The following is a 25725-nucleotide window of genomic DNA, read 5'->3' as shown; positions in this document are numbered from 1 at the left end:
TGCGCCGTCCCCTGCTGACTTCACCTTGTCACTTGCGTCGCCGTCTCTCTGACACGTACACTTTAAGCACCAAGTACAAGTTTGGGTTGTTCTTATGCGTCATTGATTTTGCGTACAGTGCTGATACAACTGTTCCATTATCCTGTTCATTTACATTATTGTATGTCTCCTTGTAAACATTTTTTTGATCTAATACATTATGACCTTTTTCTACCTAATTCTTCCAGAGTCTTCCTTATTCTAACTGTAATGTCTTGTACATGCAATTTATCTGTCTGTGCTGAATGATACCAGTTGAGAATCATTGTTGTTTCTTACACTATTTCCCCAGTCTCAACGAGGTTTAAGGGTTTATGCTCCTGTTGTTTATTATAAGAGTGTGTGTGGACTGGCGCTCGGCTGGCAGTGTACGTGGACTGGCACTTGGCACTACACACACTGCTAGCTAAACGCCACTCCACGCAATCCGTGAGCTGGTGTGGTTGCTGTGTCAGGAATGTGGGCGTGTGAAAGTGATGGGCCCTTGAATGGCGCAGTCTGCTGGTGTGAGTGTTGTAATGTGCTGGGCCCGCGACTGGCGGTATGAATGGTTTTGTATGTGTCACACATATGAAAGGTGAATGAATGGCCTGTAAAGAGGTTGGTGCCGTTTCGTGGCTTTACAGCTCACGAGCTGTGAGTCAATGGTTCAGTTTCTCGTCCTTTCAATTATTAACAGTGCATTTATTTTTTGTGAACTCTCTGGTTAATACAACTGTATATACTGAACCATCACTCACCCTCGTGCCAAATCCAACCAGTATGTATGTGTGTTTGAGGAATAGGTGGTTGTGCAGAAAAATGTGTCTTTTCTGTTTTTGTCAAGCAGGGTATACCTTGTCCCTTTCTGTGAATGTTGTAATGTGTTGGTTTTGTGCCTGGTGGTGTGAATGGTCTTGTGTGTATCATGTATGAAAGGTGTGTGAATGACCTGTAAAGTGGTTGGTACCTTGACTTGGCTTTACAGCTCACAAGCTGTGAGTCACTGGTTCAGTTTTTTGTCCTTTCAATTATTGACAGTACATTTCATTTTTGTGAAATCTCTTGGTAATAAAATTTTATATACTGAACCATCACTCGCTCTCGTGCCAAATCCAACCAGTATGTGTGGGTGCTTGAGGAATAGATGGCTGTGCAGTAATCTTTGTTTTTTTGTCTCTCTGCCAAGGTGTACATTTCATCTAAGAATAACCTACCAACTGTAGATTTTTTCGTAAACTAAACACCCATGGCAGTACATGGTGATGTCTCTCTTGTGGATCCCAACAAGTTATCTTACCCACAATGTCCTGCAAACCTCAAAATGTCTGTCACATTTTCCTTGCAATGTTGTGCCAAAATGTTCACGCTGCAGAAAGACACAACAAATTTCCTACCCCTTTGCCTTTCTCCAAGTATCCCAATAGAAATGGTACCTCACTCGCGTGGATGGGTCAAGGACCCGTGACAGGCAAGGGCCCAAAACCTTTCTGAGGCAACATCAAAATTGCCTATCACAAAACAACCTGGTTTTGCAAGGGGGGGTCACCTGGGTTTTTGGACCCGTGCTCGGCGGCCATATAGGGAAACCTACCAAACCCACACACTTCTGAAAACTAGACACCCGGTGGATTCCTAGGAGGTATGGCTTGCGTGGATCCTCCAACGTTTTCTTACCCAAAATCCCCTGCAAACCTCAAATTTAGCTGAAAAAATCACTTTTTTCACACATTTTTGTGTGGAAAAGTAGTGGCATCACCGGACTGAAACAAAATTTCCTACCACCCAGCGTTCCCCTGGGTCACCCAATAGAAATGGTGCCTCATTCGTGTGGGAGGCCCACGTACCTGTGACAGGCAGGGGCCCAAATCATACTGAGGCAACATCAAAATTGCCTATCACCAAACAACCTGGTTTTGCAAGGGGGGGTCACCTGGGTTCTTGGCCCCGTGCTCGGCGGCCATCTAGGGAAACCACCAAACCCACACATTTCTGAAAATTAGACACCCGGGGAATTGCAGGGAGGTATGCCTTGCATGGATCCCCCAACGCTTCCTTACCCAGAATCCCCTGCAAACCTCAATTTTAGCTGAAAAAATCACTTTTTCACACATTTTTGTGTGGGAAAGTTGTAGCATCACCAGGCTGAAACAAATTTCCTACCACCCAGCCTTCCCCCAGGTCTCCCAATAAAAATTGTGTCTCACTCGTGTGGGAGGCCCAAGTACCCGCATCAGGCAAGGGCCCAAAATGTATTGAGGTGACCTTAAAATTGCCTATCACAAAACAACCTGGTTTTGCAAGGAGGGTCACCAGAGTCTTTGGCCCTGTGCTCGGCGGCCATCTAGAGAAATCTACCAAACCCACACACTTCTGAAAAGTAGACACCCTAAGGATTCCAACGAGGTATGGATTTTGTGGATCCCCCAATGTTTCCTTACCGAGAATCCCCTGAAAACCTCAATTTTAGCTGAAAAAATCACCTTTTTCACACATTTTTGTGTGGGAAAGTTGTGGCAATACCGGGCTGACACAAACTTCCTACCACCCAGCGTTTCCCCAGGTCTCCCGATTAAAATAGTGCCTCCCTCGTGTGGGAGGCCCAAGTACCTGTGACAGGCAAGGGCCCAAAACGTATTGAGGCGACATCAAAATTGCCTATCACAAAACAACCTGGTTTGGCAAAGGGGTTCACCTGGGTCTTTGGCCCTGTGCTCGGCGGCCATATAGGGAAACCTACCAAACCCACACACTTCTGAAAACTAGACACCCGGTGGATTCCTAGGAGGTATGGCTTGCGTGGAACCTCCAACGTTTTCTTACCCAAAATCCCCTGCAAACCTCAAATTTAGCTGAAAAAAATCACTTTTTTCACACATTTTTGTGTGGAAAAGTAGTGGCATCACCGGGCTGAAACAAAATTTCCTACCACCCAGCGTTCCCCAGGGTCACCCAATGGAAATGTTTTTTTTGACAATTGTTTAGGTTTGCAAGGGATTCTGGGTAACAGAACCTGGTGAGAGGCAGTCGAATCACCCCATCCTAGATTCCCATAAGTGTCTATTTTTCAAAAATGTATAGGTTTGCTAGGTTTGCCTAGGTCCCGGCAGAGCTAGTGTTAAAAAACTATAGCTAGGCACTTTGCCAAAAAAGGGTCATTTTTCACTGTGAAATTGTGGTATGTCCACGGTACATTTTGCGCCATTTCCTGTCGCGGTCACAAGGCCTACCTATACAAGTGAGATACCATTTTTCTAGGAAGACTTTGGGGAATGCAGGGGGAGGAAAATTTGTGGATCCACACAGATTCCAGAACTTTCCACCACAGAAATGTGAGAAAAATTTGTTTTTTTGGACAATTGTTTAGGTTTGCAAGGGATTCTGGGTAACAGAACCTGGAGAGAGGCAGTCAAGTCACCCCATCCTGGATTCCCCTGGGTGTCTCTAGTTTTTAAAAATGTATAGGTTTGCTAGGTTTCCCTACGTTCCGGCAGAGCTAGAGTTAAAAACTACAGCTCGGCACTTTGCCAAAAAACGCTCATTATTCACTGTGAAATTTTGGTGTGTCCACGTTGCGTTTTGCGCCGTTCCTGTCACGGGCACTAGGCCTACCCACGCAAGTGAGGTACAATTTTTCTCAGAAGACTTTTGGGAATGCAGGGTGGGTGGAAATTTGTGGATCCACTCAGATTCCAGAACTTTCCACCACAGAAATGCGAGGAAAATGTGTTTTTTTGGACAATTTATTAGGTTTGCAAGGGATTCTGGGTAACAGAACCTGGTGAAAGGCAGTCGAGTAACTCCATCCTGGATTCCCCTGGGTGTCTATGTTTAAAAAATGTATAGGATTTCTAGGTCTCCCTAGGTGCCGGCAGAGCTAGGGTTCAAAAACTTCAGCTAGGCACTTTGCCAAAAAAGAAAGTAATTTTTCACTCTGAAATTGTGGTGAGTCCACATTGCGTTTTGCACTGTTTCCTGTTGCAGGCACTAGGCCTACCCACACAAGTAAGGTACCATTTTCCTTCGAAGACTTTGGGAAACGCGGGGTAGGTGGAAATTTGTGGATCCACGCAGATTCCAGAACTTTCCACCACAGAAATGGAAAATGTAGTTTTTTGGACAATTGTTTAGGTTTGCAAGGGATTCTGGGTAACAGAACCTGGAGAGAGGCAGTCAAGTAACCCCATCCTGGATTGGCCTGGGTGTCTAGTTTTAAAAAATGTATAGGTTTGCTAGGTTTCCCTAGGTTCCGGCAGAGCTAGGGTTAAAAAATTACAGCTAGGTAGTTTGCCAAAAAACGGTCATGTTTCACTGTGAAATTGTGGTGTGTCCACGTTGCATTTTGCATCGTTTCCTGTTGTGGACACTAGGCCTACCCACATAAGTGAGGTACCATTTTTCTTGGAAGACTTTGGGAAACGCAGGGTAGGTGGAAATTTGTGGATCCACGCAGATTCCAGAACTTTCCATCAAAGAAATGTGAGGAAAATGTGTTTTTTTGGACAACTTTTTAGGTTTGCAAGGGATTCTGGGTTACAGAACCTTGTGAGAGGCAGTCAAGTCACCCCATCCTGGATTCCCTTGGGTGTCTATTTTTCAAAAATGTATAGGTTTTCTAGGTTTCCCTAAGTGCCGGCAGAGCTAGCGTTCAAAAACTACAGCTAGGCACTTTGCCAAAAAACGCGTCATTTTTCATTGTGAAATTGTGGTGTGTCCACGTTGCGTTTTGCGCCAATTCCTGTCGCGGGCACTAGGCCTTCTCACGAAAGTGAGGTACCATTGTTCTCGGAAGACTTTGGGATCACGAGATAGGTGGAAATTTGTGGATCCACGCAGATTCCAGAACTTTCCAACACAGAAATGTGACGAAAATGTGGTTTTTTTGGACAATTTTTTAGGTTTGCAAGGGATTCTGGGTTACAGAACCTTGTGAGAGGCAGTCAAGTCACCCCATCATGGATTCCCTTGGGTGTCTATTTTTTAAAAATGTATAGGTTTTCTAGGTTTCCCTACAGCTAGGCACTTTGCCAAAAAACGCGTAATTTTTCACTGTGAAATTGTGGTGTGTCCATGTTGCGTTTTGCGCCGGTTCCTGTCGTGGGCACTAGGCCTACCCACGCAAGTGAGGTACCATTGTTCTCGGAAGACTTTGGGAAACGTGGGGTAGGTTGAAATTTGTGGATCCATGCAGATTTCAGAACTTTCCACCACATATATGTGAAGAAAATGTGGTTTTTTTTTACAATGTTTTAGATTTGCATGGGATTCTGGGTAACAGAACCTGGGGAGAGGCAATCAAGTCACCCAAATCCTGGATTTGCCTGGGTGTCTATTTTTCAAAAATGTATAGGTTTGCTAGGGTTCCCTAGGTGCCGGCAGAGCTAGGGCTCAAAAACTACAACTAGTCACTTTGCCAAATAGGGTAATTTTTCACTGTGAAATTGTGGTGTGTGCACGTTGCGTTTTGGGCCGTCTTCTGTCTCGGGCGCTAGGCTAGGGTGACCAGACGTCCCCGTTTTCCCAGGACGGTCCCCGTTTTTGGGGAAGTGTCCCCGTGTCCCGACACTTTTCTCCAAGTGACTCAAATGTCCCTGTTTTCAAACAGTGTCCCCGTTAAACACAGAAATGTCCCTGTTTTTCATTGTTCCGGTTGAGCATGCGCGCGCATGTTCTCTTTGCACTGTTTACGGCATGTGTCGTCACTGAGGTGAGCGCTGTAGCAAGAAGGGAAATCCTTTGAAGAGAGACATTTTACATGCATGCTTTGTGTTCTCCATATCAAAGCTATGACTTGACCTTTTGACTGACCTTTCAGATCACGGCAAACTGTTTAGCTGGAAAGGACTTAAAGGAGCAGGGTTAACGCCTGTGGGAGAGGCGAGCAGCACTGCTCGAGCTTTTTGCTCAGGTCTTCACAGTATTGCACTATGAGATGATACCAATGGCTAGAGTGCACTATACATACCCCAGTAAGGTAACATGACATCTCAGCAGTAACTACGCAAATGTGGGAGGACAGTGTGGTCGACCAACCTTTGCCACCCTTAAGACCCTAAGGCAGTAATACCTGGAGAGAAGTTTTTTTTTGTACATTGGTCCATGGCTGCCATTTGGCAATTTAGCATTCCGCAGTTTACCTCCCATGCTTTTCTGTCATGAGCAACTAAGCAACATTGGTGAGTTGTACTTTATGTGGTGCTGACGTGCAGCTATAGAAACGAGCATTGATAAAGCTAGTAAATCTGGCGTTTGCTAGCCTGTGATGTTTTATTGATTTTTGGCAAATATATGCTATAGTCCTTAAAAGTGTAAATGTAATAAAAAGTACTAATGCTGCTGTGTGAAGGAGAGGGTTGCCAATAAAAGACCGCGGATTTGTTGTCTGTAATGCTTCATCTCGGTCTGTGGAGGGAGCTGTAATTGTAGTCCTTTTTCTATGTCTATGACAGCTGTCAAATAGTCCTACTTTTATGTCGATGGTTACTGCAAACCATAGTCCTACTTCTATGTCTATGACCTGTCCCCGTTTTTTGTTTTGAGAATCTGGTCACCCTACGCTAGGCCTACCTACACAAGTGAGGCACCATTTTTCTTGGAAGACTTTTGGGAACGCGGGGTGGGTGGAAATTTGTGGATCCTCGCTGTGAGAAATTCGCCTGGCATATGCTGGTCACTAGTTGTATTGGCCACCTTGCACCAGTCCAATTAGACTCTTATGGTAGATAGGTTTAAGACAACCTTTTAAAGAAAGCTATCCTAGTGGTAGCTGTGGAGAGCAGCCTTCAGGCTAAGTCTCAGATGAATGTAAAGCAGCTTGTTTTACTTTATAATCTCTTGAATTACCAAATGAAAGGACACCACACAGGTATATATATCAAATATATATGGATGTATTACTAGACACACTCTACTAATCTCTTTATGAGATTAGAAGTCAAGGACATGCACAAATATCAACGTTTCCCAATAAGTTAAGCATAAATATGGCTGGGACCCTAGGGGCGTACCAGACCATCTACTAAAAGAAGAGGTTTAGGAATGTCGACTTGCAAGGGGACAAGGCCTAGGGCCTGTAGAATCACTGGGGCTTCACTAATCCACCCAAGGCAGGTAAGTAAAAGACCCACGGGAGACACGTGCAGTGTGAGAACACAGCCGCGGGTTCCCTATTGATTTCAAAGGAGCAAGTCGCGGTTGGATTTTTAAAGTTTTAGGGTACTTCGAGGAAGCCTACAAGCAAGCCACTTACAAGGTAAGTAATTCGAGGGCCAACACACACTGGAGCACCAGAGTGCACGAGTTACCTCACCCAGGGAACCCGGGTGCATAGGTGTCTTTTGGTGTCGGGTCGCGTCGTCGTTTTGTGAAGACTGGAGAAGTGTCCGGTGGAATCCAAGGCTGGATTTAAGATGAAGAAGTTCTGAAAGCAGAAGGGACAGTGTTCACAGTCACTTGCCAGTGACCCGGGGCCAGGAAGATTGATGCCCACGGAAGTCGGGTGATTTCAGGTGATCAAGGGTGTTTTGACTCTTCAGCACGAGGTCCAGGAGGCATCGACGATGACCAGGAGCTGGATTCGGACTGTCCCACAATGTCTGCAGCTTACTGAGGTTTTGGCAACCAGATTAGAGCCAACAAGCCTTGGCAACAGCAAGTGTTGTGGAAACTGAAGAAAGTCAGCGGTGCAGACCAGCAAGGTCTGAGGGACTCACCCAGCACAGGTAAGTGAGGGCAGGCCTGGAGCAATCAGGGGAGCCCTTTGGTTTGATAAGAAAGTCTTCAGGGGACCCACAAGCCAACGGGCAGGGGATCGCAAAGACACCTCGTGAGGATTCACTTCAAAGGAGCCCACGGTCATTCGGGACAAGGTAGGCCTCTGATTTTCAAGGAAAATCCTGCTGGAGGCTTGGGCCACACGTGGTCCAATGCACAAGTTCATAGAGCATCATGAAGGGCTTGCACTTTACAATAGTGCACGTTACACGGGTATTGCTGTTCCTCGAGACTCGTGGGGTCCACTCACCTCAGCTTTGCTGGGGACTCACAATGGCCGTCGAGAAGTCAGGAAATCTACTTCCAGGGCTGCAGGAACTTTGGACTCTGGCGGGAGCGGGAAAGTTTGCAACCATTGATTAGAGTTTTTGATGCCTGCCAAGCAGGGGAGTCACTCCTTGACTCCAAGGGAGATTGTTCTGTCTTCCAAAGGTAGTAGAAAGTCAAAGGGCCAGGATTATTCTTGTAAAGCGTCGTAAAGGGATATCTGATTTGCAATGGCAAGTTTTCCCTATCTTATACTAAAGGAAAGGGAGGGACTAGCTCTATGACCACTCCTCTGGGAGGGTCAGGGTAGGGGGTGGTTACACCCACTTCCCTTTGTCCAGTTCCGTGCCAGAGCAGGGACAGGTAGCCCCTGAACCGGTTTGAGCTGGCATATGCACAGAGGAGCCCACTGTTCCCCCAGTGCAGGACTTCAAAGCACTCTAGGAGTGAACCCACCCAGCCCCAATACACTAAATCCTGTCTGCAAGGTGGTTACACCTCCCTGTGACAGGATGCCTATTGTTGGGCCTCCTCCACTGCGAGTTTCGGTCAGAAGCAGGAGGGCAGCCCAGTGTCTGTGCTGGTGGCATCCATTTTGTGATGCCAGGGCTCTTTCAGATTTCTACAGTGTTTCCACAGTGGGTACATGTCGTCCCCTCTAGGAGGGTGGGATCATACTCCCACACCAGTTACTGGTGTGGGGGTATGATTCCAAGTTGTTTGACACCAAACAAGACATATTTTGATGCAGTCATTCCAAAGTAAGCATTTACTGGTAGGTTATAATGCACTTAAGAGTATATGGTTTAATCGCATCCACAAACAGCCATAGAGAATAGACTCTGCCAGCTGCAGAGGGCCCTGCTTGTGCAGTGGCACCCCCTCACATTGTAAACCAAGCACCCTGCCCTCAGGATTGATAGGGCCTGCCTTAGGGGTGTCTGATAGGTTTATATGTGTGTGTATGGTGAGATATAGGGAACCTATACCTCAGTGAGGAGTGCTAACACTACCTCACCCAGGCTGCAGTAGCTGGCCTGTGGTGTCAGATTTAGTCTGCTTCCCAGGGGTGGCATAATACATGCTTCAACCCCTGGCAGGCCTGTGAAGTACCTATGCCCTTTGTACCTAAGGTACCATATACTAGGGGCTCATAAGATACCACAGTATCCAATCACTAGTGCATCTAATATGCACTCCAAGTTGTTTAGAGAGAACAGAGAGACTGGGTGCCTGATTAGCAGGGACCCAGCCAGACTATAGCCAGAAACCAGTGTTATCATCAGAAAAAAAGCGGGGGCAACATAAGCGCAGATCCTACTCTCCTACACAACCCTCCCCCCCCCCAAACGCAGGGACTCTAAACTAACCTTGACCAGTTGAGTCTTCGTGTTCTAAGTGGAAATACATTGAGAGTCCATCTGCATTGGCATGTTGGGTCCCAGGTCTATGTTCCACTGTATAGTCCATACCCTGAAGGGAAATGGACCACCTTAGCAGTTTAGGATTTTCACCTTTCATCGGTTTGAGCCATAGGAGAGGCTTGTGGTCAGTCTGAACTATGAAGTGAGTGCCAAACAAGTATGGCCTCAGCTTCTTCAGGGCCCACACCACAGCAAAGGCCTCCCTCTCTATAGCTGACCAACGTTTCTCTCTAGGGGTCAGCCTTCTGCTTATAAAAGCTACTGGCTGGTCTTGACCTTCATCATTTAGTTGAGAAAGTACAGCTCCCACACCCAGCTCTGAAGCATCTGTTTGTACAATGAACTTCCTGGTGTAGTCTGGACTCTGTAAGATGGGGGCAGTGCACATGGCCTGCTTTAGGTCCTCAAATGCCTTCTGACAGCTAGCTGTCCACTGAACCTTTTTTGGAATTTTCTTTGAGGTAAGATCATTTAAGGGGATCACTATAGATCCATATCCCTTAACAAACCTCCTATAGTACCCAGTCAGTCCTAAAAAGGCTCTCACCTGTGTCTGGGTGGTTGGAGCTACCCATTCCATTATGGTTTGGATTTTGCTCTGCAAAGGTTGAACCTGGCCTCCACCTACAAGGTGGCCCAGGTACACAACCTGACTCTGCCCTATCTGGCACTTAGTGGCCTTGATAGTGAGGCCTGCTTTTTGCAGGGCCTCCAAAACATTTCTGAGGTGGACCAGGTGATCCTGCCAGGTGGAACTAAAGACAGCAGTATCATCTAGATAAGCTGAGCAATACGTTTCCATACCTGTCAGAACATTGTTCACCAACCTCTGAAAAGTAGCAGGTGCATTTTTCAAACCAAAGGGCATCACCGCAAAGTGTTAGTGCCCACCAGGGGTTGAGAATGCAGTTTTGGCCTTGGCATCCTCAGCTAACCTGATCTGCCAGTAGCCAGCTGTTAGGTCAAATGTACTAAGATACTTGGCTGTGGCCAAAGTATCAATTAGCTAATCTGCCCTTGGTATGGGATAGGCATCAGTCCTGGTGACTGCATTGAGGCCTCTGTAGTCTACACAAAACCTCATTTCTTTCTTACCCCCCTGGGTATGAGGTTTGGGTACTAGGACTACTGGACTAGCCCAAGGGCTATCTGAAGGCTCAATTACACCTAACTCCAACATTTTCTGGACTTCAGTCCTGATACAGTCCCTGACATGGTCAGGTTGCCTGTAGATTTTACTCTTGACAGGCAGACTGCCTCCAGTGTCCACCTCATGGGTGCACCAGGAAGTCTGACTAGGGGTCAGGCTAAACATATGTCTAAACTGTTGCAGAACTTGTCTGTATTCAGTTTGCTGATGATCAGTGAGGCTGCTTGCCAAAGCAACACCATCTACTGACCCATCATCAGGGTTCTGTGAGAGCAGATCAGGGAGAGGGTCACTCTCCTCCTCCTGTTCCTCATCAGTTGCCATGAGCAAGCCCATGTCAGCCATGTCCACATATGGCTTAAGTCTGTTGACATGGAGCATGTTAGAACCCGGGGTCTCTGGTTGGCGCAGGTATGCACTTGCGACAAGCAGGGACCCTTTCCTCTAAGTCAGGGCGTAGGATTACCTCTTTAAAAATAACCCCTGCTCACCCTCTAGGTAACGTGGCGCGAGCAGTCAGGCTAGATTCCAGAGGGCATTAGGTTAAGCGTTCAAGTTGTCCCACACAATAATCACCACCCCACCACACAAAGACACAAGGCTGTATTTATATCAAAATAAAGTTCTTTGTATAAAAGATTTCTTCAGGAAGGTTGGCACAATACAGTTCTCTTGCTTTAAATAAAGTTCCAGTTACTTTCAAATGCTTTCAGGCAGTCCACAGTTCTTAAAATGGCAAAATTGTACTTAGAATGGCTTCTTTAGGGTGTCTGTGCGCTTCGTAGCGACTAGCGTACACTTCGTACGAGGATTCGGACATCACTTGCCGTTTCTCATGCTTCTCGCGTGAGCACGCGTACTCGGGACGTGAACCGTACGGACCGTACCTTCGTTGGTACGCGTCGTACACGTCCGGTACGCCTCTTGCCAAAGCTCACGCTTCCCGCGTGAGCGCCGTCAATGTGTTTAAAGCAGGACGAGCCGTACCTCCGTTGGGACGATGCGAACAGCTGATTTTGAACCGTACACCAGTTCACAATACACGCGTTCGTCGCGTATCGGGTCTACAGCGCTAGTACGGCCCGAACAAAGCAGCGGACGGGTCGTACTTCAGCGCGTTCACACACAGTACCTCAGTTCTTGGGTCGGATGATCGTAGCAGCTTCAGGGGTCCTTGCAGGAGCATCCCACGTCGCGGTGTCGTCCCTCTTCGGCAGTGGGCGGCAGTGCTTCGTGGGGGGCTCAGGACGGTCTCGGCCACAAGATCAGGACCAGAAGCAGGAGGGCAGCTCGGGGGCAATCTCTTCAGCGCGTCGCGCTGTCAGCTTCACGGCGAGGGCACAAAAGGCGTCGCAGGTCCTCACAGGAGCTTCCACGGCCAGGGGGGTCGCAGAGGCTCGGCGCTTGGAGCCTACACAGTCTTTTCTTTGCGGTGCGAGCTACGGCTCGGGGGCAGGTGCTTGCGGTGCTTGGACCAGGGAAACAGGTCTTTGCGGTGCTCGCAGTAGCCCCGGTGGCAGATGTTGCGGTGCTTAGACGAGGGGCACAAGGTCCTCAGGGGTCAGCTTCACAGGATCGCTTCCAGCAGTTCTCCTCTTCTGGGGGAAAGGTAGCGCCCCCTGTTCCTGGGGCGCAGTTCAGGGGGCAAGTTTACAAGCAAGCCCTTGGAGATTGTTTGAAAGCACAAGTTGATGCAAAGTCTCTTCCTTTAGTCTTTTCCTCTCCTTCCAGCAGACAGGCACCCACTGCAGGCCAGTCTCTCAGGCAGAGAGACAGTATTCCTCCTTCAGCTTCTCCAGGTCCTTCTCCTTCAGGCAGAGTTTCTTCTTGGCGCAAACAGGATCTGATTTCTTAGGAGCAGGGCTCCTTCTTTTATACACCAATTCTTTTGTTCTTTGTCGCCAGGGGGCCTGGGCCTGGCTCAGTCCAGTTTTAGAGCACTTTGTTGTGGTGACTCTGCTCTTTCCTTTCAGCAGCAGGGCAGAGACATCAGCCTCTCCACAGGGGGCGGAGCTGGCATTGTGGTGGCAGAGCACAGGTCTATTCAGAGTCAAAGGTGTACTCCTCCCACCCATCCTGGTGTAATCTCTCTACCCACCACCTGGCAGCCAGCCTGTCTCCTGGAATTCCCCAGCCCTGCTCCTTACTGTTGCTAGGCAGAACACATACACACAGCAGAGGCGGACTGAAATGGCCATGTCAGTAAATACTAACTTTCTAAAAAGTAGTATTTACAAACGCAGGATATTAAAATACCCTTTACTAAAAGAAGTATTTTATTATTCTGATTTCAGGCATACTAAACTTGACTTTCTACCATGCTCTCTGAGCCCACTGGGATTACAGCGTGTAGTAATTCCAGCAGCCCATTCTGGCCTATGGAGAGCAGGTAGCCTTCAATAGTGAAAAACGAAAATGGCTGTAATTCACTATTAGGACATGCCACACACATCAGGGCATGTCCTACCTTATGCCTACAATGCACCCTGCCCTTGGGCCTACCAGAGGGGTGACTAATATGTAGTTAAGGGAAGGTTTAGGGACTGGCAAGTGGGTGCACTTGCGCAATCAGCATGACAGTAACAGACTGCACGCAGGTTCTGCAGTGGCAGACCTTAGACACATTTTACTAGGCCGCTTCTGTGGGTGGCACAACCAGTGCTGCAAGCCCACCAGCAGCATTTGTATTTACAAGCCCTGGCACTCCTGGTGCACTTTACTAGGGGCTGATAGTAAACCAAATAAGCCAAACATGGACACCAATCAATGTATACATTTTACCATAGGGAGAGCATATGCACCTTAGCACTGATCAGCAGTGGTAAGGTGCCCAGAGTCATAAACCAGACAACACCAGGTCAGAAAAAATACAGGAGGAAGGCAAAAAGTTTAGGGATGACCCTGCAAAAAGGGCCAAGTCCAACACAACCCCCTTCCAGCCAAAACACAGGGCAGACCAATCACCACCATGATGGTCTTCCCTGCTTGGGGCGATAGCACAAGGACCTGGCCCGCAACTGCAGGGGAAGACTCCAGTTCTTTGCCAGGCTGAACCTATTGGACTCCCTCTGTCCATGCTCTCAGGGCCCACCAAGCCAATCCATGGGGAACCCTTCTCCTCACCTGTGGACACCACCTGTGCAGCACCTAACCTTAACTGGCCCACAGGTGTGTCCCAACAGACAGACAGCAAAATGCTACAGCGGCCACTGACAGTAGTCAGGGATGAGACCCAGGCCGTATGCCTCTCAGGGCTCTCAAACCTTTGTGGCACCAGGGAGTGGGGGGCAGTAGCCCCAGGTGCTTGGCACCCTTTGTCCATTCTCCCTCCCGTCAGGTCAGGTATGACATCCTGGCACTGACCCACCAGCCCCAGGACTGTACCCGGTGGCTGGACCAAAGACTGGGGTGGCCTCTCCCACACCCGGTCCTCCTCCTTGGGGCTCTGTACCCTCCCACCTGGAGTGGTACCCCCTTACAGAATTGCCAGGGCACCTGGGGCAGGTGTCCTGCGCAATTCGCCCACCAGTTCAGGGGTTCTATCCTGCAACTGGGCGTCCAGGTCAGGGGGGAACACCCTGAACCTGGCCCTCCAACCTAGGGTCTAAACCCTTCAGTTGAGCCGGGGTCAGAGGCGAGGACTCCCTCCCTCTGCACCCCCTTCCAGAGTACTGCCCACTCCCAACCGGTGTGATACCCCTAGAAGCAACATGGGTCAGGACACTGATTACAGTTGTCCCACCCTCCAGGTCAGACAACACCTGAACCTGGCTTCCCAACCCTGGGACCAACCCATGTGGTTGAACGCTCGCCTGGCGCACCAGGACTTCCCGGGGAGCACGCATGCCCCCCCTGAGGGTGACACATAACTCATGTGTCGTGTGATAGTCTGCCTGGCGCAGATCTCCCCACCCCTGTCCATCTGACAGGGCGCGAAGATCCCCCAGGACAGAAGTGGTGTCACCATGGTCATTCACTGGTGACGCAGCCCTTCTGGCTGGCCCCTGACCCACTGGTTCTTCCACTGGGGACTCTCTCCCCCTCTCACCCCTCAATCTGGACTTCTGCACCCTCCCAACTGGAGCGGTACTGCCAGACACCAGAACTGATGGAGGTCCGATTACCGACACTCCCAGCTCACCAGACACTAGGGGATCCCCCTCAACGGGCGGCCCATCAGGACAGCCTAGGCTCCCCGCCTGGTGTTCCCTTAAAGAACCATCCAGGCTCTGAGACTGGGTTTCGGGCACCTGGGGGCACGCCGCCCCACACTCACTCCTTCTCCACTTAGACAGGATGTGAGGCCCTACACCCCTCCCACTATCATGGGACCTAGCTGGTCTACTCTGCACCACTTCCACCACTCTGGGTTGGAAGATACCTGAGCCACTCCCCACAGGGTCACTCCCCAATGCCTCTCCAGACCCTCTGGAATCCACCAAAAGGTCTGCCTCCAATGTGAGCTCCCTGCAGTCAGAGAACTCACTCTCCAACAGGTGTTGACATAGCTCTGGAAAACAGGGACTTAAAATATGCTCTCCCACAATTGGATCACACAGCCCCCTAGCAGGGTTAACCAAACTATCCTTCACCTCACCATCCAGTGCCTTGCACACGTACTCCACACCACTCTCCTGAGACTGGCAAGACAGTATCTGACTGTCCCTGTCACACAACCCACACTCTTCTGGGCGGTCTTCACACTCACATACCAGGACTTCACTTTTGGGGGAACCCCTCTCCCTGCACCTCTCATCTAGAGTCAGTAGAGTGTCCCTCCCGCCACTAGGACCATGAACCCCTGCACCAGTTACCCTATTCCCTTCAGGAATACTGCGCACTACTGGAGCTACCTCATGCCCTTGAACCTCCTGGTGTATGTTAACCCCCTCCTTCAAGTCAGGCGCCACATCTCTGGGTGTGCGTACTACTCTCTCAGCACTAGAAAATTCAATACTGCTGCCACCATCTGAGCTGGATTCCTCCTCCCACTCAGAAAAGCTCAATCTCTGAGCTACGCACCTTTCTTGCTGCTGGGCTGAGACACTCATGGCCTCAAGCCTCTCGAGCTCCATATCAAGTTTCTTCATCCTCAAGTCATGCTCCATTTGCATTTTCTTTTGTTCCAGAGCCAGCTTCTTGCTTTCTAGCTCCAATTGGCTTTCTAATTCCAGCTTTGCCAATGTTATCTCATGATCCCTGGCGGCCTGTCTGTCTGCCAGCTCCTCTGGTGACAGGCCTCTGCCAAAACTGCGAACGCTTTCCGCTTGTTTCAATGGTGTAACTTCCTTAGTTGCACCCCTTGATTCAATCCAGGCTTTCAGCGCCTTGTAGAGATCTGATCTGTTCTTGCATCCTGCATGTGGAACCTTGAGCTTCCTGCAGAAGTACTGGAGTTCAGTTCTCTTGTAGCTATCCAGTTTCGACTCATCCCATTCAACCTCTCCAGCCTCAGAGGCTTCAGACGCGGTTTTCTCTATGCTGTTTGGGCCAGGCATGACTCCAAACACAAGGGATCTTCTTTACTTGGCAAGCAAAATTATAAAAAGTTCTGTGGCTCAAGCTACTGGACTGTCCTCACTGTGCAATGGCTAGTAATCACTGCGCAGACATCAAGAACGCAAATCTGTAAATCCTCACCGCTGCCACCAATGTTAGAATCTGAGGTCTCTGGTTGGCGCAGGTATGCACTTGCGACAAGCAGGGACCCTTTCCTCTAAGTCAGGGCGTAGGATTACCTCTTTAAAAATAACCCCTGCTCACCCTTTAGGTAACGTGGCGCGAGCAGTCAGGCTAGATTTCCAGAGGGCATTAGGTTAAGCTTTCAAGATATCTCACACAACAATCACCACCCCACCACACAGAGACACAAGGCTGTATTTATATCAAAATAAAGTTCTTTATATAAAAGATTTCTTCAAGCAGGATGTCAAAATACAGTTTGTTCACTTAAATAAGGTTCCAGTTACTTTTAAATGCTTTTAGGCAGTCCACAGTTCTTAGATTGGCACTATTCTCTTCCAAATAAGATTCCTTGGGGTATTGTGCATTTTGTAGCGCCTCCGGTACGCTTCATACCGCTATCTGGGCGCATCGTGACGTTTCTCACTCTTCTCGCGTGAGTACGCGTATGCCGGACATGAACCGTACCCTCGTAGGTACGCGTCGTACACGTTCGGGACGCCTCTTGCCAAACCTCACGCTTCCCGCGTGAGCGCCGGCAATGGATTGGATGCTGTACGGACCGTACAGAGGCAGGGACGCGCCGCACACGGACAGCAGAGCAGGTACGGCTCGTACAAAGGCAAGTATGGGTCGTACCAAGGCGCACAGATCACAATACCTTGGTTCTTGTAGAGGGGGTTCGTGGCGGCCCCGTAGTCCCGCACAAAGGCGTCCCACGTGGGCCAAGTCCAACAGAGCAACCTAAGGGGGCTCCTGGGAGTTCCAAGATTCACCAGCTAGGTGACTTCTCCCTTTTTCTCAACAGCTGTATGGGGGCCACTCCACTTGTCTTGGAGAGCTGCTGGGGCCACAGGCTCCAACACCCACACTTTCTGTCCTGGCTGGTATACAGTCAGCACAGCCTTTTGGTCGTGCCAAGTTTTTTGTAGTTCTTGACTGGCCTCCATGTTTTTAGTTGCCTTCTTCATGTATTCAGCCATCCTGGAGTGGAGAACAAGTACACAGTCCATCACATCCTGTTTGGGAGGTTTGAGAGGTAACTCCCAGCCCTCCTCCACCAAACATAATGAACCTCTTACAAGATTCCCAAACAGAAGTTCAGAAGGGCTGTAGCCAACCCCCTTCTGTGGGACCTCCTTGTATGCAAACAGAAAGGTCCCATTTTCGCCTAAGCTTTTCTGGGAGGCCTTTAATCATTCCCTTTAGGGCTTTGTTGAACCTTTCAACTAACCCATTGCATTGTGGGTGATAGGGAGTAGTGAACTTGTAGTTTACACCACACTCCTTCCACATTGCTTTTAGATACCCTGACATGAAGTTGGTACCTCTGTCAGATATAACCTCCTTAGGGAAACCCACTCTGGAGAAGATTCCAATGAAGGCTCTTGCCACCACAGGTGCTGTGGTGGTCCTGAAGGGAATTGCTTCTGGGTACCTGATGGCACTACCACCAGGATAAACCTGTGCCCAGATGCTGTTGGAGGGTCAAGGGGACCAACAATTTCAATCCCTACCCTTTCAAAGGGAATCCCCACCACAGGTAGTGGTATCAGGGGGGCCTTTGTTGTGCCACCTGACTTGCCACTGGCTTGGCAAGTGACACAGGAGCGACAAAACTCCTTTGTGTCCTCTGACATGTGTGGCCAATGAAAATGTGGGACAAGCCTGTCCCAGGTCTTGTTTTGGCCCAAGAGTCCTGCTAAAGGGATGTCATGTGCTAGGGTCAAGAGGAACCCCCTAAACTTCTGAGGTATTACCAACCTCCCAGGCGCAGTGCGTCCATTGGGGCGTGGGGGCGTTGCCCCCCCGCCCGCGTCCACGCCCGCAGCTCCCTCCTCTGTGTGAATGTCAGTCAGCATGACGTCGGACCGTGGGCGGTCCGGCGTCATGTTGACTGACATTATTGTCTGACGCGCCTTTGGGAAAGGCAGCACAAGTGCGCATGAGTGGGCATGGAGCTTAATTTTTACTCCGTGCCCAGTCATGCGTACTTGTGTTTTTGCTGCCTCGCGCATGCTCATTAGGAGCCCCTCGGTCTCCTAATGGGCAGGCGGCGGGCGAGGAGTAGGCGGTGCCGTCAGCCAATCCTGGCGCTGCTGCAGCGCCATGATTGGCTGAGGGCCGGGTTGCAGTCACTTGCGTCACGTGGACGTGGTGTTCCGGACCGTTTGAAGGGGCAGAGAGGCACCAACGCGGAGCAGGAGAAGAGGCGGTCAGGTAAGTGTTTTTTAATTTTACTTTTAGGGTGGTTTGGCTGGGTTGGCTGTTCTGCCTTTCTAATGTTATTATGTTGGAAAACTGCTTGTCAGCTTGAGATGTGTGATGTACGCAAAACAAAAAACCCTCTCATCGGTTGTGCCTTACCTCGCAAGGCTGTGCTCAAGATTGTAACCTGATACGCAGGGTTCAGCCAAACTTGAAATATTATGACATCGTTAACACGCGAAGCAAACCCAAGAGGAGACATTAATCATGAATAAATAAACTAGAGGAGAGCTTATCCATGTGGCGCACTCCTTACAGACACAAGTGAGGGATTTATGTTCAGAGAATTCATGTCTCAGGCGCTTATGTCACTGAGAACACGAGGAGGCGCGTGCTTGCTTTAGATTTAGCCATGCATGGCAGATTTAATGTACCTCACAATAATAGCAAGCAGCCTCAAATCACTGCGAAGAAATGTTTTATGTTGAGCAGAGCCGTACAATGCGTTATTTCGATAGACCTTGGCAATGTAACTTGAGTGCGACGTTATGAGCTGCATTTTCCTGGTGTCCTCTGTAAGAAATGAATGCCTCTCAGACAGCCGGAGTTCAGTCATACATTTAATTTAGCGGCCTCCCCCGCTAGTATTGCGACTGCGAGTAGTGACTGACTGACACAACTACTGATAGCACCCTGGAGCAATAAAACGTAAGCAGGGGGCAGGTGCAGGCGATGTGGGGAAGGCCGAAGGACTCATGTTCCCAAGAACGATAACTTGAAAACTTTCATACTGAGTAACGTCGTCAGTTATTTATTGGCAAAAACGATGGTATTATGAGGAGAAAAAACGAGTTATTCTTAATAAATGATGTGACGCCGCCATACCCAGTAGAGAGCATAGCAGAGGATGGCAGTGGAATGGAAAGATTTACTTAAAAGGCAGACTCCTTGTTTGAGTCAGTGGTGCTTGAAGGTCAGACATGACTGAGCGTCCGTACTTGAGAACCAATGACCCTCTGTAGGACAAGTGGGAATGTCCGCAACGACGCATCGTGATGCCATCTAATGTGCTATGGGTATAGGGACAGAGTTCATAAACTCACAGCAGGTACATAACCCAGCAAAAAGACCAGCGACCGAGGCCAGAGAGGAGAGACTGTTCGTTTGCTACCATGCGTTCCTGTAGCCACCACTGTAGGTAGAGTGGGGAAGGGAGGAACCGCTGTCCTATATTATTGTGTATCAGATGTTGCTGGTAATGTGTTAAGAAGTGAGATAGACATATATGTAGTAGGTTGTTTCACTGTGTCCGACTTATTGAGGCTGCTTGGTGTCTTAGTTTTGGCCAATCTGATTGTCTTGGTTGGGATAACGGGTATGGGAACTTCTGATGGTACACTGCCTTTTTCAAATTAGGAATAGCAATCGATTGTTACATGTTATCTAATCGAGTTCAAAGTTCAAAGAGGGGGTGACAGAGATGCAGATGAGGGAGATTTGCAGGGAGGGACAGGACAAAGGGAAGTGGAAAGAGGTACAGCAAGGAGAGTCACACAGATGGAGATAAAGAGCGTGTGATGAGGTTCCTAAGGGCCAAATGAGAGTGGAAACAATGGCAATGAGAGGAGAGTGACAGAGATGGAGGTCAGAGAGAGAGGTTCACAGAAAGGAGGAAAGGGCAAAAGGGAGTGGAAAGAGTGACAGCAAGGTGAGAGTGAACGGATGAACATGAAAGAGGGTGCAATTCAGGCAGAGCTGTATGGGGGAAAACAGGAGGTAGAAAGAGTGATGGGGAGACCTAAAGCTGAGGGTGAAGTGCAAAGGGCAGCTGAGGAGAGGGTGGCAGAGATGGTGAAGGGTGTGAGACACAAAGTTACCGAAACACAGAAATGAGTGGGAGGCAGAAAAAGGAAGGTGGTAATTTTTTAACACAGAAAGAAACTCGACTTGCTGGGACAAGCACTCAGTATTTCCTCATCCTGCCCAGCACGTCTCCTGGAAGCTCCTGGAAACTCCCAGAAAGGGGAAGGTGTGACCAGGGGTGCTTATGAGGTGGCACCGGGCCCAGTATGTCTGGCTGCGGGTTTTGTGTTTGTCACTTTGTGAGTGAATCGAGTATTTCACGTCTGCTTGCAGCTGCAGCGGTCTCTGTATACTTTTGTGTTTATAGGTCTTTAAGCCTAAACAAATGTTTGTGACTCGTGCTTTATGTGTGTACTTGAAAGAGTTTGAGTGTGTGTTTTTACTTGTGTTGGGGTAAAGTTGATGGATATAAGGATGTAAGGATGTTATTACAGATCCTGTCATAATACTTTCGCAAGTGCTTTATCAACCTTCCTGCTTCCTCAAATTTGCTTGAAAATGCTCAATTTATCCACACTTTTTCACAATTTTCTTGGAGGAGTTGTTAGGGCTCGCTCGCCTCAGTGCAGTACCATGATAACTTTACGCCCCACCACTTTCAAATGTCACCAGCCGCCCCTGCAACCTCCTGGTGGCTCCAGGGGTAGGATCTCTAGCCTCAGAATATAGGGGTCCCTCATCCCAATAAACTTTATGGGACCCACTAGCAGTCCCAGCAGCCTCAGCAGCAGCCTGCTGTCTGAGGGGTTCAAGAGAGGGGCAGCACTGTTGCTCCTTACTCAGATCTTCCCTGGAAGGTCCCCCTGCCCCCAATAACTCAACCTGATCAGGCTCAAGTCCCACTGGGGCAGCTCCTTCTTCAGAATCTGCTTCTCCTCCCTCAGGAGGGGAATCTGAGATCTGAGACAGAGGGGAAGGCACTGCCTTAACCCTACTGCTCCTCCTCTTGGGTAGCATCTGGTCCATAGTTTTAGGATCCAGAGCTGGTTCAGCTTTATGCATTTTGGCCTGTGACCTGGTCACAGCAAATACCTCGGGCAGGTATGCCTAACATCTCAGCATGAGTCCATAACTCCACTTCAGACCAGGCTGAAGTCTCTAGATCATTGCCCAACACACATTCGACAGGGAGGTCTGCACTGACTACTACCTTCCTGAGGCCAGTTACCCCTCCCCAGGAGAAATTCACAACTGCCAGACTATGGTTTGTCCTGACATTGCTTGCATTGGTAACCTGGTACATTTCACCCAGGATGATCTGCTCAGGGTCTACCAGATCCTCTGCCACCATGGTGACACTAGCACCTGTGTCCCTGAATGCCAAAGCCTCTTTGCCATTTATTACAGGCTGCTGTTTGTATTTGCCCAGATTACTGGGGGTCACTAGGAAGGACATATCAATGTCTCCCTCACATACCAGCAATGCCTGAGTGGGTACTCTGACTAGGCCAGAGTCCACTTCAGAACCCAGGGTCAACCCTACTACACCCTTATTCTGATTACCACCTCCACCAGTACCTGTACTAGGGGTAACAGTTGCCTTAGGGGCAGGAGTGGTGGTGGTTTGGTCTTTGGACATGTTACAATTAGAAGTCCAGTGCCCTTTCCAGAATTTGCACCAGGGCTTCTTTTGGCCGTTTCCCTTTGTAGACTGTGAATCCCCACCAGATGCAGATTTTTGGGGCCCTTGTGAAGACTTCTGGTCTTTTGACTTATCCCCGCTTTTCTCAGAGCCTTTAGGATCCTGCTTCTTAGTGCCACCCCCTTGGTTCTGGGTTTTCTGCCTCACCCTGGTTCTGACCCATTTGTCTGCCTTCTTTCCCAATTCTTGGGGAGAGGTCAGATCAGAGTCCACCAGGTACTGATGCAACAACTGGTTTTGGCAATTATTAAGGATCTGTTCTCTCATCATAAGATTATACAATCCCTTAAAATCAGTAACTCTACTATCAACCAGCCAACCCTCCAGAGCCTTGGTTGCACAATCTACAAAGTCTGTCCAGTCCTAATTCTGTGCTTTCTGGGTGTCTCTGAACTTCAACCTGTATTGCTCAGTGGTTAAGCCAAACCCACCTATTAATGCACTCTTCAGGACTTCATAGTCATCAGCATCCTCTTCACTAACAGTGTGGAGCTTGTCTGTACCTTTATCTGAAAAGGAGAGCCACAAGATTGCTGCCCACTGTTTTTGGGGGACCTATTGTATTCTACAGGCCCTCTCCATAGCAGTTATCCATTTTTGGATATCATCCCCACTCTGGTAGGGAGGAACAACCTTGGACAGGTTCCTATGGTCTGGAATGTAATCTCTGACTCTAGGGACACTGTTGCTGCCACCAGGGGGTTCTATCCCCTCTTTCCTAGAAGCTCTCTGGAGCTCAAAGGCTTCTTTATCTAATGCCAACTGCTTGGACTTAAGGGCAAACCTTGCTTCCTCATACTGCAACAGTTTGTACATTCTTTCAGTGGATGTCTCTCTTCTATTAAAGTATGAGCTCCTCTGATGGACAGATTCTTTTCCAGAGTGATATGAGTGTTCAGATTCCCTTGAAGGGGACCTAACCCTCTCTTCTACTCTGTCAGTTCTCTTAGGGAGAATTCCTCTGTTCTGTTCAGATCCTTCTGGATCTGGCCCTTCAATCACAGATTCCTGGTCATCTTGATTTTCATCATCAGACCCTGACACTGTAATTGACCCACTCCCTGATTCAGATCTGTTAGCTCCTAGAGCCAAACTCCGATCACCTGTTGTTAGCAGATCTATCAGGCCTAGTGTGGAGGGACTCTGTCCTAGCTTCAGGTGTCTTGCAACACACATGGCCTTCAGGTCAAAGAAGGTCATGTCCTTATACTGAGGCTGGGTGGACCCATTGGCTCCAACCCTTAAGGACTTTCTAGTGTTGTGCAGTGTTGTACTACCTACACTAGTTTGTGGCCTACTGATCCTAGCTTGAGCTGTAGCAAGGGTGTGCTATCCCTTCACAAACAGCTCTAAGTTCAGTAGTCCTTCTATGTGGAACTCACTTTGGTGGCCAGCGGCGACTGGGCAATGCCCCCTCCCGGTCATGAAGGTAAGGAATCTGGGTGTGATTTTGGACGATAAACTGGATATGTCTGCCCAGATCAATAGCTTAACGTCATCGAGTTTTTATCTCCTAAAAACTCTCCGTAAAATTCTCCCTTACATTCCTCAGGCGCTCCAGAAGACTGTGATGGCCGCTCTGTTTATGTCCAGACTGGATTACTGCAACGCCATGTTTTTGGGGATGGACAAGTTTCAGGTGGGAAAAATGCAGTCCCTACAGAATGCTGCAGTTCGTGTTATCTTGAACCTACAGAGGGGCTGTCCTTCCTCTGAAGGAAGGAAATCCCTGCATTGGCTTCCGGTCCAGCAGAGGATTGAGTTTAAGGCTCTCTGTTTGGTTCACCGGGCCCGTTTTGGGGGTGGCGCCAATGATGGAAGAGAGAGATTTAAACCCTATCTCCCGCCCCGTGCCTTGCGGTCTGCTAATCAAGGCCTTATCTGTACTTCGAGATTCAAATTGGCTAGATGGGGTGGTCGCTCTTTTGACAGGCGTGCAGCAAGATTGTGGAACCTCCAGCCCTTGGAGCTACGACTTCAACCCGATCATGCTCTATTTAGGAAAATGCTAAAACATCACTTATTTAAGACCCAACCATAATCTGATTTGCTTTCTTGCCTCACTACATACACCACAGCGCCAAGACACCTCCGGTAATAGAGCGCTTTAGAAATTTCTTTATACTTATACTTATACTAAGCTTGACTTTATATGTACCTTGAGTACCTTTAGTGGTTTTCTGTTACTAATTCAAATAGAGATTTTCTGGTAAAACAATGGCAAGCTGGAATCCCACCGCTGCTACCAATGTGAGAAGTTGGCCTGGCATATGCTGGTCACTAGTTATAGTGGCCACCTTGCACCAGTCCAATTCAACTCTTATGGTATATAGGTTTAAGACAATCTTTTAAAGAAAGCTATCCTAGTGGTATCTGTGGAGAGCAGCCTTCAGGCTAAGTCTCAGAGGAATGTAAAGCAGCTTGTTTTACCTTATAATCTCTTGAATTACCAAATGAAAGGACACCACACAGGTATATATATCAAATATATATGTTTTTATTACTAGACACACTCTACTAATCTCTTTATGAGATTAGAAGTCAAGGACATGCACAAATATCAACGTTTCACAATAAGTTAAGCACAAATATCGCTGGGGCCCTGGGGGCGTACCAGACCATATACTAAAAAAGAGGTTTAGGAATGTCGACTTGCAAGGGGACAAGGCCTGTAGAATTGCTGGGGCTTCACTAATCCACCCAAGGCAGGTAAGTAAAAGACCCACGGGAGACGCGTGCAGTGTGAGAACAGAGCCGCGGGTTCCCTATTGATTTCAATGGAGCAAGTCGCGGTTGGATTTTTAAAGTTTTAGGGTACTTCGAGGAAGTCTACAAGCAAGCCACTTACAAGGTAAGTAATTCGAGGGCCAACACACACTGGAGCACTGGAGCACCGGAGTGCACGAGTTACCTCACTCAGGGAAGCCGGGTGCATAGGTGTCTTTTGGTGTTGGGTCGCGTCGTCATTTTCTATGGAAGCCGAAGAAGATTTGCTGCTTGTGAAGACTGGAGAAGTATCCGGTGGAATTCAAGGCTGGATTCAAGATGAAGAAGACCTGAAAGCAGAAGGTACAGTGTTCACAGTCACTTCCCAGTGACCTGGGGCCAGGAAGATGGATGCCCACGGACGTCGGGTGATTTCAGGTGATCAAGGGTGTTTTGACTCTTCAGCCACGAGGTCCAGGAGGCATCGACAATGACTAGGAGCTGGATTCGGACTGTCCCACAATGTCTGCAGCTTACTGAGGTGTCGGCAACTGGATTGGAGCCTACAAATCTTGGCAACAGCAAGTCTTGTGGAAACTGAAGAAAGTCAGCGGTGCAGATCAGCAAGGTCTGAGGGACTCATCCAGCAAGGGTAAGTAAGGGCAGGCCTGGAGCAACCAGGGGAGCCCTTTGGTTTGATAAGAAAGTCTTCAGGGGACCCACAAGCCAACAGGCAGGGGACTGTGAAGACGCCTCATGAGGATTCACTGCACAGGAGCCCACGGTCACGAGGGACGAGGTAGGCCTCTGATTTTCAAAGCAAATCCTGCTGGAGGCTTGGGCCACACGTGGTCTAATGCACAAGTTCGTAGAACATCATGAAGGGGTTGCACTCGACAATAGTGAACGGTACCCGAGTATTGCTGTTCCCCGTCACTCATGGAGTCCACTCGCCTCAGCTTTGCTGGGGACTCACAATGGCTGTCGAAAAG

Source organism: Triturus cristatus, chromosome 3_2, assembly GCF_964204655.1.
Source record: "Triturus cristatus chromosome 3_2, aTriCri1.1, whole genome shotgun sequence".
NCBI lineage: Eukaryota > Metazoa > Chordata > Amphibia > Caudata > Salamandridae > Triturus > Triturus cristatus.
Note: the sequence above shows the minus strand (reverse complement) of the source record.